At 40.9% G+C, this 10,210-nt stretch overlaps 1 pseudogene across 1 annotated transcript; it reads left to right on the top strand.

Moving 5' to 3' along the window:
- The first annotated feature begins 2,539 nt into the window (after window positions 1-2,539).
- On the top strand, window positions 2,540-6,150 carry LOC118455944 (E3 ubiquitin-protein ligase TRIM21-like; annotated as a pseudogene). The gene is made up of 2 exons (XR_015719598.1): window positions 2,540-2,688; window positions 4,222-6,150. The product of XR_015719598.1 is annotated as an E3 ubiquitin-protein ligase TRIM21-like (transcript).
- The last annotated feature ends 4,060 nt before the right edge of the window (window positions 6,151-10,210 follow it).

The raw sequence follows: 10,210 nt of genomic DNA, 5'->3' as shown, positions 1-10,210 counted from the left end.
ACACTGGGTCAAAGATCCAGGACCTTGACAGACAACTGTGGATCTGATTTTTTAAGAAAGACACAAATATCTCTTATTATTAGACTAAAAGCTTGATAGACATAACAGTTTATAATGTGTCAGCAGCATGACACCCCTGCACACCAGCACTGCACTTATATTATACTTTAATCAAGATGTAGTTGTCATTTAATCATATTAGCTCAATGGGGTCACAAAACATCACACTTACTAGAAATGAGATGCTCACCATTTCATAAATTACATTTTTTACATTTACATGTGCTGCAAAATAGACATAATGATAAATATGCTCAGCTTTAAATAAAATTACGACTGTAGTCTGTTAAACAGCAAACTAGTCTCTGCTGGTCAGCTAGCTAAAAGTCTTTACGTTAGCAGCCCAAATGAGAGGCTAACATTAGCAAATGTTAAGATCAGCCGTATGCAACATCTCCCATGCTTGCTTAAGTAAATAACTTCTAAATGCATTTATGGACTCACCTGTTTTATTGCATTTTCCTGTTTGAGCTTCCTGTAATTGCTGTCATACACTGCAAAAACAGGTGGATGATTACTAATGTCATTAATTAGGAGACCACTTATAGATTTCATTAGTAAATATTAGTGATGTGTAGATGAGGCCTCGTGAAGCGTTTCAGCACATTCCCCAAACTGTATCCATGCTGTGTCGACACAGTGTTGCTGTTTTGCTCCATACTGACACCTGCTGGACATGAAATATCATTGCAGGCAACTTACTTGAGACTTACAACAGACACTGATTGAATGACCTAGTCATACGTGTATACACTGTAAGGTACTTTCCATGGAATCATTTTATATCTTTTACATTGCAAATATTGTTGACATCTTTAAAATATATTGTGAATGTCATTAAGTGCAAATTAAAATGAAAGTATTGTGAATGTAATATTACCCATTTAAATGTAATTGACTCAGAGTTTATTATAAATTTCTATTCAGAAAAATAAGTTCATCCAATGTTTTTACATTCAGTCTATTGCATTTTTTGACACCATTTCCCCAGCTTTGGAAAACACGCTCACAGGGCACAGATGAAGCTGGGGTACAAAAACTGTAAAGCCAGGTGGGAAAGGTTCGGATAAGATGTCTTCCTATTCCCTCAGTATGTTAAAGGATCCTCTGATCTTGGAATGTTTCTCTCCGCCAAGTAGCGCTGGACCTCAATGATGGAGTCCGCTGTTGCATTGTTGGTTTGTCTGCCAACTTCTTCATCAAGCCGCTGCCACGGGTTTTCTGAAAAAATAAAAAAACGCATGGCTGTTTTAGTTTTTGTCATCTACTCCAAATTAGTACACATTAGCATCAAAATGTACCACTAGATTTTAAAATGCCAATGGATTTTAACATGTCTGACACTCATACGTTAAGACAAATGGTGGGGGGTGTAGTAAGGATGTTGGGGAAAGCAGACAGCTCCACAGGAAGAGTCTTTTGTCTCTTTGAGGACTCTGGGAAGTAGCAAGGGAGTGTGAACCTTAAGGTGTGAAACAGCTGTGTACTGCCTTTTGTTCCTGGAGAAGGTATTTAACTGAGAGCCATGCTAGGCTCAGTGAGACTCTGCTGACCGTCTGCCCCGCGGTCATGTAGGCTCTCCATCAAGCTGTTTTTTTTCTGTTCTTTGTGTGTTTGGATTAAAGAATGTTAGCTACCGCTCGTCTGCAGGCTTTATTTAAGTGGAAAACTTCCACAACACCAGCAAATAAACACTGAATATTTCATGTGTGACATTTGTGAGGTTACCTTAAACACAGTCCGTCAGTCTTTTTGCTCTTGAACAATAAAATATTAAAAACTGTCTCGAGTTTATTTGGTGATGTTCTCATGCACGAGGCGAAAACAGCAAACAAACGTCACAGTAAATCTTTCCAGCTGATGTTAGGCATCCTCCACCTGCTGAATCCACGTCAGCCTCTTCCTGCTCATGTTCCTGTTTAGAGGCACAGTCGGCCTGAAAATGGAGAAAACTGAACACAGGAATATTTGGATTTTCCTTCTTTTTCTCTGCTCATGTTCAACTTGTCTGATTCAAGCTGGGAATATTTATTAGAAATAAAGTGAATAATATTTTATTATTACGTTGATGCAGCACATGGTTCAGTTAGCTTTGTATAAACACATGTGTTAGAAATGTTCTTCAATCAGCTCTTTTTACTCTCTTACATTTCTCAGATAGTACTTTTTTACTTTTACTTCAGTAAAGAAGTTGAATTAGTACTTGGAGTATTTTTAACAGTAGTACTTCTACTTCAGTACAGACTGTGTGTACTTTCACCACCTGTGTCTGAGACCTCCTTCAGGGTCCACCTGAAGCTCTCAGTCTGCTGTGGAAAAAGGAAATCCAGGTGAGTTTCTCCTGATCACCTGAGGCCGTCATAACTGTGTGAACCCACACACCACTCCTCACTCCTCCCACCCGCTGCACACAGACACTGAGTACAGGCTGATTCCTGTAAAGCGAAAGGCAGCAAAACCAGACAAACAGCTGCAGGAAGAGGCGGAGCAACAGCTGAAAAACAAGAAGCTCAACGTCATTTTGCAGAAGTGAAAGTGTGAGAGAGCAGCAGCAGAGCTGCAGTCGAGTCCTGTTTGTCTCTAAAAGAAGATTCACTGGAGTCCATCAGGTTTCTCTCAGCAACAGTGGTGAGTGCAGCTGATCACACTTCCTGTTTCTACACAAATCTTCACTCTGTTCACTTCATCAGGACTCATCACAGTCACACTGGATCCATAGAAATCTGCTCATGTAACCACAGATCCACTGTAGGAACATCGAGCTGCTGCTTCAGTCTCACTGTGGCTCTGCTCAGGACTGTGGACTCAGGCTGTGCTCTGGACTTCAGACTGACTCCACACTTCCTGGTTATTCATCACTTCCTGTTCCTATTAGATTGATTCTGGATCTGATTGATCATAAGGATTACAGATGTGAAAACACCTATTATTCTTTATTGATATAAAGCCTTTGATACTGTAAACCAGTAGACTTCAAAAAGTCATTCACACATTTTACAAAGATTATCTGACTTAGTGTATCCTGTAAGAGTCACAGATGTTCCTAAATCATTCAGAAAACAGTCGATGCTGCACTTTATAACTTTGTGTGGAAACATAAATCTCATTATTTAAACAGATGTGTTTGAATCATCCTGATGATCAGGCTTTAAATATGTCCACACATCAGCTGTGATATTCAAGCTGAACTGGATCAAACATCAGACACAAACATAGATGATGGTGTTTAATCCCAAAGCTTATTTAAACAAACTGGAGGACAGAATTCCTCCTTAAATGTGATTTTGATCAAATCCACTGATCTCATTTACACACACAGGCTTTATCATGGTGGCTTCTTCTCTACTAACATCAATCTTTGATTTGGACAAACAAATATATGAAACACAAAAATAAATCAATGTTTTCTGAGGATCCAGAATAACATGAATGATGTATCCCAGCGAGTGACTGGAAAAGTTCATCTTCCATATCCTGAGTTTGTGAGGAGCTGTGATGTTCCAGTATCTGTGAGAGAAAACAGGACAGTTTTTAATGACGCACAAATGGACCAAATATACAGACACCTCTGAATAATCATGTTCTCATAAATGCCATTAAAATACTGGATCAACAGTTAATAACACATTTCTGAGGTTTATGATTCATCGTCCTCCTCACTGTCAGTTCTACTGGAACAGTCACTGTTTAATATTAATGGCTCGTTGATCTGGACAATAAGAAGTATTTAGTCACCAACAAGGTCGAAGTTTACGGATGGAATATGATGGAATATATCCAACAAACTGATTCATTCAAGTATACAAATGATCTGCATGAATCTTGGACCTTCTGTAAAACAGTCAGAATTTCACATCTTTTTAACGACTGTATTTATGTTCATCCCCAAACGTTGATCCTGTTCATCTGGACGCAGCAGACACTACGATGTTAGGTTTGTGTTTGGGATGAACCAGTTTGTGTCTGAGTGTGTTGCTGGGTCTCCACCAGTTACTCTGAGAACTGAAGAAGCTTCTCTGATGAAACGTCTTCAAGAAACTCAAAGAAGTCCAGACGCTTTTCTCTCCAAGCTGCTCAGACTACTGACGCTTGTTTCTCTCTTTTTAAAAATGAAATTTAAAGTGAATTTTGAATCAAATGTTTCTTTTCTTTCTCCCTCAGAGTGCAGACATGTCTGCTGCCAGCAATCTGCGATCTGAAGATCAGTTTCTGTGCTCCATCTGTCTGGATGTGTTCACTGATCCAGTCTCTACACCATGTGGACACAACTTCTGCAAAACCTGCATCAGTCAGCACTGGGACATGAATGTGAGCTGTCAGTGTCCCATGTGTAAAGAGACTTTCTACACTCGACCTCAGCTGAGGGTCAACACCTTCATCTCTGAGATGGTTGCTCAGTTCAGACGTGAAGCTCAGCAGAAAGCCAGCAGCAGCAGCTCAGAGCAACAAGATGCAAAACCAGCAGAAGTTCCCTGTGACATCTGCACTGGAACCAGATTGAAGGCCCGGAAGTCCTGCCTGGTGTGTCAGACCTCCTACTGTCACACTCACCTGGAGCCTCATCTGACACTGAAAGGCCTGAAAAGACATCAGCTGATTGATGCTGTGGAGAACCTGGAAGGCAGGATGTGCACGAAGCACGATAACCTTCTGCAGCTGTTCTGTAAGACTGACCAGACATGTGTCTGCATGCTCTGCTCTGTTTTAGACCACAAGAACCACGAGTTTGTTCCTCTGAGAGAAGAATATGAAGGAAAGAAGGCAGAGCTGGAGAAGACAGAGGCTGAGATTCAGCAGATGATCCAGAAGAGACGACTGAAGATTCAGGAGATCACAGAGTCGGTGAAGATGAGTAAAGATGCTGCAGACAGACAGAAAGCAGAAGGTGTTCAGGTCCTCACGGCTCTGATGGAGTCTGTTGAGAGACGCCTGAAGGAGCTCATGAAGGAGATCGAAGACAAACAGGAAGCTACAGAGAAACAGGCTGAAGGTCTCATCAAAGATCTGGAACAGGAAATCTCTGAGCTGATGGAGAGAAGCTCTGAGGTGGAGCAGCTCTCACGCTCTGAAGACCACCTCCACCTCCTCCAAAGCTTCTCCTCCCTGAAAGCTGCTCCACCCACCAAGGACTGGACAGAGGTCAGAGTTCATCCACCATCATATGAGGGGACTGTGGGGAGAGCTGTGGCTCAGCTGGAGGAGACAGTCTGGAAACCCATGAAGACGAAGCTGTTAGAGGCTGAGCTGCAGAGGGTCCAGCAGCATGAGGTGGATGTGACTCTGGATCCTGATACAGCTCATCCTTATCTCATCCTGTCTGATGATGGAAAACAAGTGTACTGTGGTGATGTGAGGAATAAACGTCCAGACAACCCAGAGAGATTTTCTAGGTATGCTATTGTTTTAGGAGAGCAGAGTTTCTCTTCAGGCAGATTTTACTTTGAGGTTCAGGTTAAAGGAAAGACTAAATGGGATTTAGGAGTGGCCACAGAGTCGATCAGCAGGAAGGGAAAAATCACAGCGAGACCTCAGGATGGTCTCTGGACTGTGAGGCTGAGAAATGGAAATAAGTACAAAGCTCGTGCTTCCCCTCCAGTTGATCTCTGTCTTCATTCTGGTCCTGAGAAGGTGGGGGTGTTTGTGGATTATGAGGAGGGTCTGGTCTTCTTTTATGATGTAGGTGCTGCAGCTCTGATCTACTCCTTTACTGGCTGCTCCTTCACTCACAAACTCCACCCATTCTTCGGTCCCTGTCTGAATGATGGAGGTAAAAACTCTGCACCTCTGATCATCTGTCCTGTCAATCGAACTGATCAACGACTGATTTAATTTGATGAATGATTGATTTTTCTTGAAGGGAACAAATGAACATATTGAGTGTAAATCCTCTACAGTCTCCATGTTTCTATAGAATCTGATCATCAGGACTCTGATTCACACTTTGATTCTCATGGAGTTTGATTTGAACAGAAGAAAAGTTGAATCAGGAAATGTTCCCACTGATGGAGACTCGAGCTGAAGAGCAAATATCAGAGAATAAATGTCCAAAAGCTTCATTTACAATAAAGTTTGTTCAATGCTTTGAGTGAATCCAGACTCATGTGTGGCTGTTATACGGAGCATCAGAGTCCAGCTGAGTTATGTTGGATACAAACTGCTTATTTTGGCTCTGTGAGGAGTTTTGTTCACTGAAAACTGATGAGACGGATAATATTCAAAGAACTCTGTAGAGATTCATGCATCCATGTTCTCCACCTTTCTCCTCCACCTGCAGGTGTGGAGGAGAAAGGTGGAGCACAGACTGCTGCATCCTTCCAGTCACATCATTTTGATGATTATATTTGCATGTTGTGATGATTTGGGTTAAAGATCAACAGAGTTGAACGGCTGCAGTCACAGCATGAAGACGATGCTGAAGCTGAGCTGTCAGTGAACATGTTTCACTGTGATTTGATTTGAAGAATAGAAAGTGTGTGTGGCTGCTGACAGCTGCAGTCTCTGTTAGTCTGCATAACACACACACAACTTTCCCCCTGAGGCAACGATCCAGCAACAACACAAAGAACAGCTGCAGACACACACACACATGATTGTGCGCTCCCTTTCAGTCTGAACTCTGAACTCTCAAACACACAAACAAACAAACTCTATCAGTGTCGTACTGTTAAAGAACACTTTACTGTTTAAGGTGGAATTCCTCAGTAACAATGATTTGAGGTCTCTGCCAGTGTCTACAGTGGTTTTCAACATACAATCTACTGAAACATGTGATTTTCTTTATGCCGTACAAACTATTTTAAAAGAGCTTTGATCACAACATGATTTGCATGATTTGCAACATTTTTTCCCCCAATCGGTTATTCCGATTCCGTTAAAATTTAACTCTTAACCTAATTTAAACTTGTTTAATTTCTCATTAACTCAGACTTTTAATTTATTTTCTTGTTTAATGTATTATTTCTTTATCCTTGTTTAATTTTTGCTGATCCTTTCTGTTCAACCGGTTTAATCTGACCTTTGACCTATTAATTTTAACTTAACAGTACTCTTGTTTTGACCTATTCATTCCTTATAACCAAAAAACCCTTTTATCTGATATTTTCACCTTATTTATTGATTATATATATATCTATTATATTTTATCACCTTACCTTATTTTGACCTTTGACCTATGTCCTTGTTAGCCTTGATAAACCTTGATCTTCCTTCATCAAACGTGAAATTTCTTTCACCTTTGAACTTAAAGCTTAAATTAACCCTTTGTTAAAAACCTTCTTACCAACTTGTAATTCCAACTTTCTGCATTAAACATGTATCTTATCATATAAACACTCGATCACTGAGAGAACTTTAACTTTAGGCAGAACCAAATGAAGCAGCTAATCTCGTCAAACTCATAGCGACAGTAACTGACAGTGAATTATTTTAATGTTCTTCATTGTATTTGTTAGAAACATTTTATTTTCCTTTAATTGCGGGACTTTGGTTAAGTTAAATCCGATGTATTAACCGACCTTTGAGGTGAAGTGCAGCTGCAAAGAACACTATGGCAGGCAATGAGGTGCGTTTAATGTCAGTCTGTTAATTTGTGCGTCCATAAATTGAATATCTTTTTTTTTTAAACTTTATTATTGCTAATTTATTGGAAAATTAGGCCATTTAATCAAGATAGATTTTATGTTGTTGGTTGTAAAGATCTGGATGGATATTTTATTTTATTCTGTATTTCTATTTTTCAGTTTTACTTTTCAAGACTTGGTGAATTGCCTTTTTCTTTATAACTTGGCCTCCTTTTTGTTTAGTTTTGTTAAAATTAGCAGCAGTGAGAAGTGTTACTGTCGGTCTTGAATATATTTGATGTAGCCCATACAATTAAGGTAAGTGTCATGTTTTTAGTTGTTAGAGTCTGATGAAGAATCTTTTATTTTTCTCCAAAAGTTGATTCTGTTTATCTGGACACAGTGTTTTTCAGTTTCAGCTGAATGCAGGTTTCCCCAGTCTTATACGTGTCAGGAGCATCAGCACAGCTGAAATGCATTTTTTCTAAGCACCGCGTCTCTGTGGCTTTTAAACCCCAAAACACGCTATAACAAAAATTGGCCCACCCCAAGGATCGGGTCTCCCGGTGTAGTTTCCACTGTGACAGACTGTGGGCTTCCTCAGAGTGAGGCTGAGAGCGGCAGCCCAGGTGGAGTCTGACCCGTGGCCCTTCAGATAAAGCTGAAAAAGGCCAATATATGATATTAAATATAAAATATAATTAAAACAACATCAGAACAAACAACGAGCTGCTGTTAAGAACTCCCGACGTCCATCAGAGGCTCGATTGTCTTACAGATAAAGACAAAGTCAAAGTTTCATCCCTCCGTTCTCCTCCTGTTTCACTTTAAACACTGTTTCCATGACAACAACCACCGTATGTGGAAAAGAACCCGACACCAAAAACTGAAGCGGTGAAAAATGTTTTGTTGCAGATAAACTATTAACTTTATGTTATTTATTTTCAGCTCATACCATCATTAAAGCTTGTTAGAACACACATGTAGGATTTCACAAATCATCGCTCCTAAATTTAATCGTATCCATAACAACTGTTTGTACGTGTTCGCTTTGAAAACATCACATTCTTTATGTTAGTTGGTTTAGATGAGTGATCTCCAGGATGAATGAGGGCAGAGTTTCATGGAGACTGTTTAAGTGTAAACCTGGATTAAAAACCCACATTTGAACACCTTCATCAGTGGCTGTGACCATGTTGAAGGACTAATGCTGACGTGCTCTGACACTCATTAGCATAGAAAACAAAGTGGTGAAAGCACAGAGCCCTGAGGAGCTCCACTGGACGGTCTGCTCACAGAACTTACATTTAATTATTTCACTTTTATTTACATGTAAAACACCCTCAGAGAGAACAGCTGTTTCAGAGCTGCCAGCTTTATTGGAAAGATGAACTGAAATCCTAAAATAGTCCAATTTATGACAAACTAACACGGTGAAATGTTGCAGGGTTAAAATGTGTCGATGGATCAACTCTTTCAGTATAAGATCAAATAATACAAAACACATGAAGGTGAGGAGGAATTCATTTTAAAGTGTGATTTAAAGCAGATTCTTTCCTCGTCAGGCTGAAGCTTTCACCGTCTGACGTCTGTAAACAAACTGAAACACGTTCAGTGTTTAGTTTTACTTCACTGACTCAAACACAGAGAGTCTGAACTACAGGCCGGCTGTGGGAGTTACACTTGACCGAGAGCCACACGTGTGACACAGCGCACCTGTTCAGGTACACGTGTCACACAGTGGAGGTCAAACCTTCTGTGCCACAAACACCAGATTAACCAGTTTCACTCATCATCCTTCTACTGTCAGATTTTACTGGTTCAGGTTTTATGAATCACCATCTGAGAACGTCTCTGATGTGGGCGCCACTCACAGGGATCACTTCCTGTAGAAGGGTCACATGATCTGTTATAGGCCCCTTTGTGATGACGACAGCTCCGCCCCTTTCGTGTGAGGTTAAACCCAGAGAGCTTCGTGTGACCTCTGACCCTGATCACCAGCGTTAGTGTCAGTGAAGGTGAGATACCGTGTGACAGGAGGAGGAACAATAAAGTTTTATTTGTACGAACATGTAGAACAGATGAAGTCACAACGAAGCAGGTGGAGCTCAGTCAGGGTGGAGGTGCAGACAGGTGAGCTGAAGGGGAGGAGCCAGTCTGGTCAGGAACTCTGTCTCCTCGAGTGAACCTCCTCACCTCTGAAACACACACACACACACACGCACACACACACACACACACAGGCAAGGTACTCTTTGTTTGTATGTAGACGTCATATGTTAATGAACCTATGCATATTCATGTAACCTCAATAAAAGAGCAGTGTTACGAGGAAGCAGACGAGAGCGACTGGGGTCAAGCGAAGGAACGGCGTTTGTCCGGTTCTCTCCCGTGCACGAGAAACATGAAGAACTTTGCCTACTTCGTGTCTTGCTTTGCTGTGTAATTATATTGTCTTCAACGTTCCAGCGAATTGGTTCAAGCTACAAACCTATCAGTGGGAGACAGAAGGACTCTGGCCAAAGTAACATCTCTGATGGACAGAGTCTCCCACCCCATGCATGTAGATGTTGCTGCAGAGCTGCTTCAGT

Source organism: Neolamprologus brichardi, chromosome 9 (genome assembly GCF_056152115.1).
Source record: "Neolamprologus brichardi isolate AB-2024 chromosome 9, ASM5615211v1, whole genome shotgun sequence".
NCBI classification, from domain to species: domain Eukaryota; kingdom Metazoa; phylum Chordata; class Actinopteri; order Cichliformes; family Cichlidae; genus Neolamprologus; species Neolamprologus brichardi.
The sequence above is the reverse complement of the archived record's forward strand: the minus strand, read 5'-3'. Positions and strand labels throughout refer to the sequence as shown.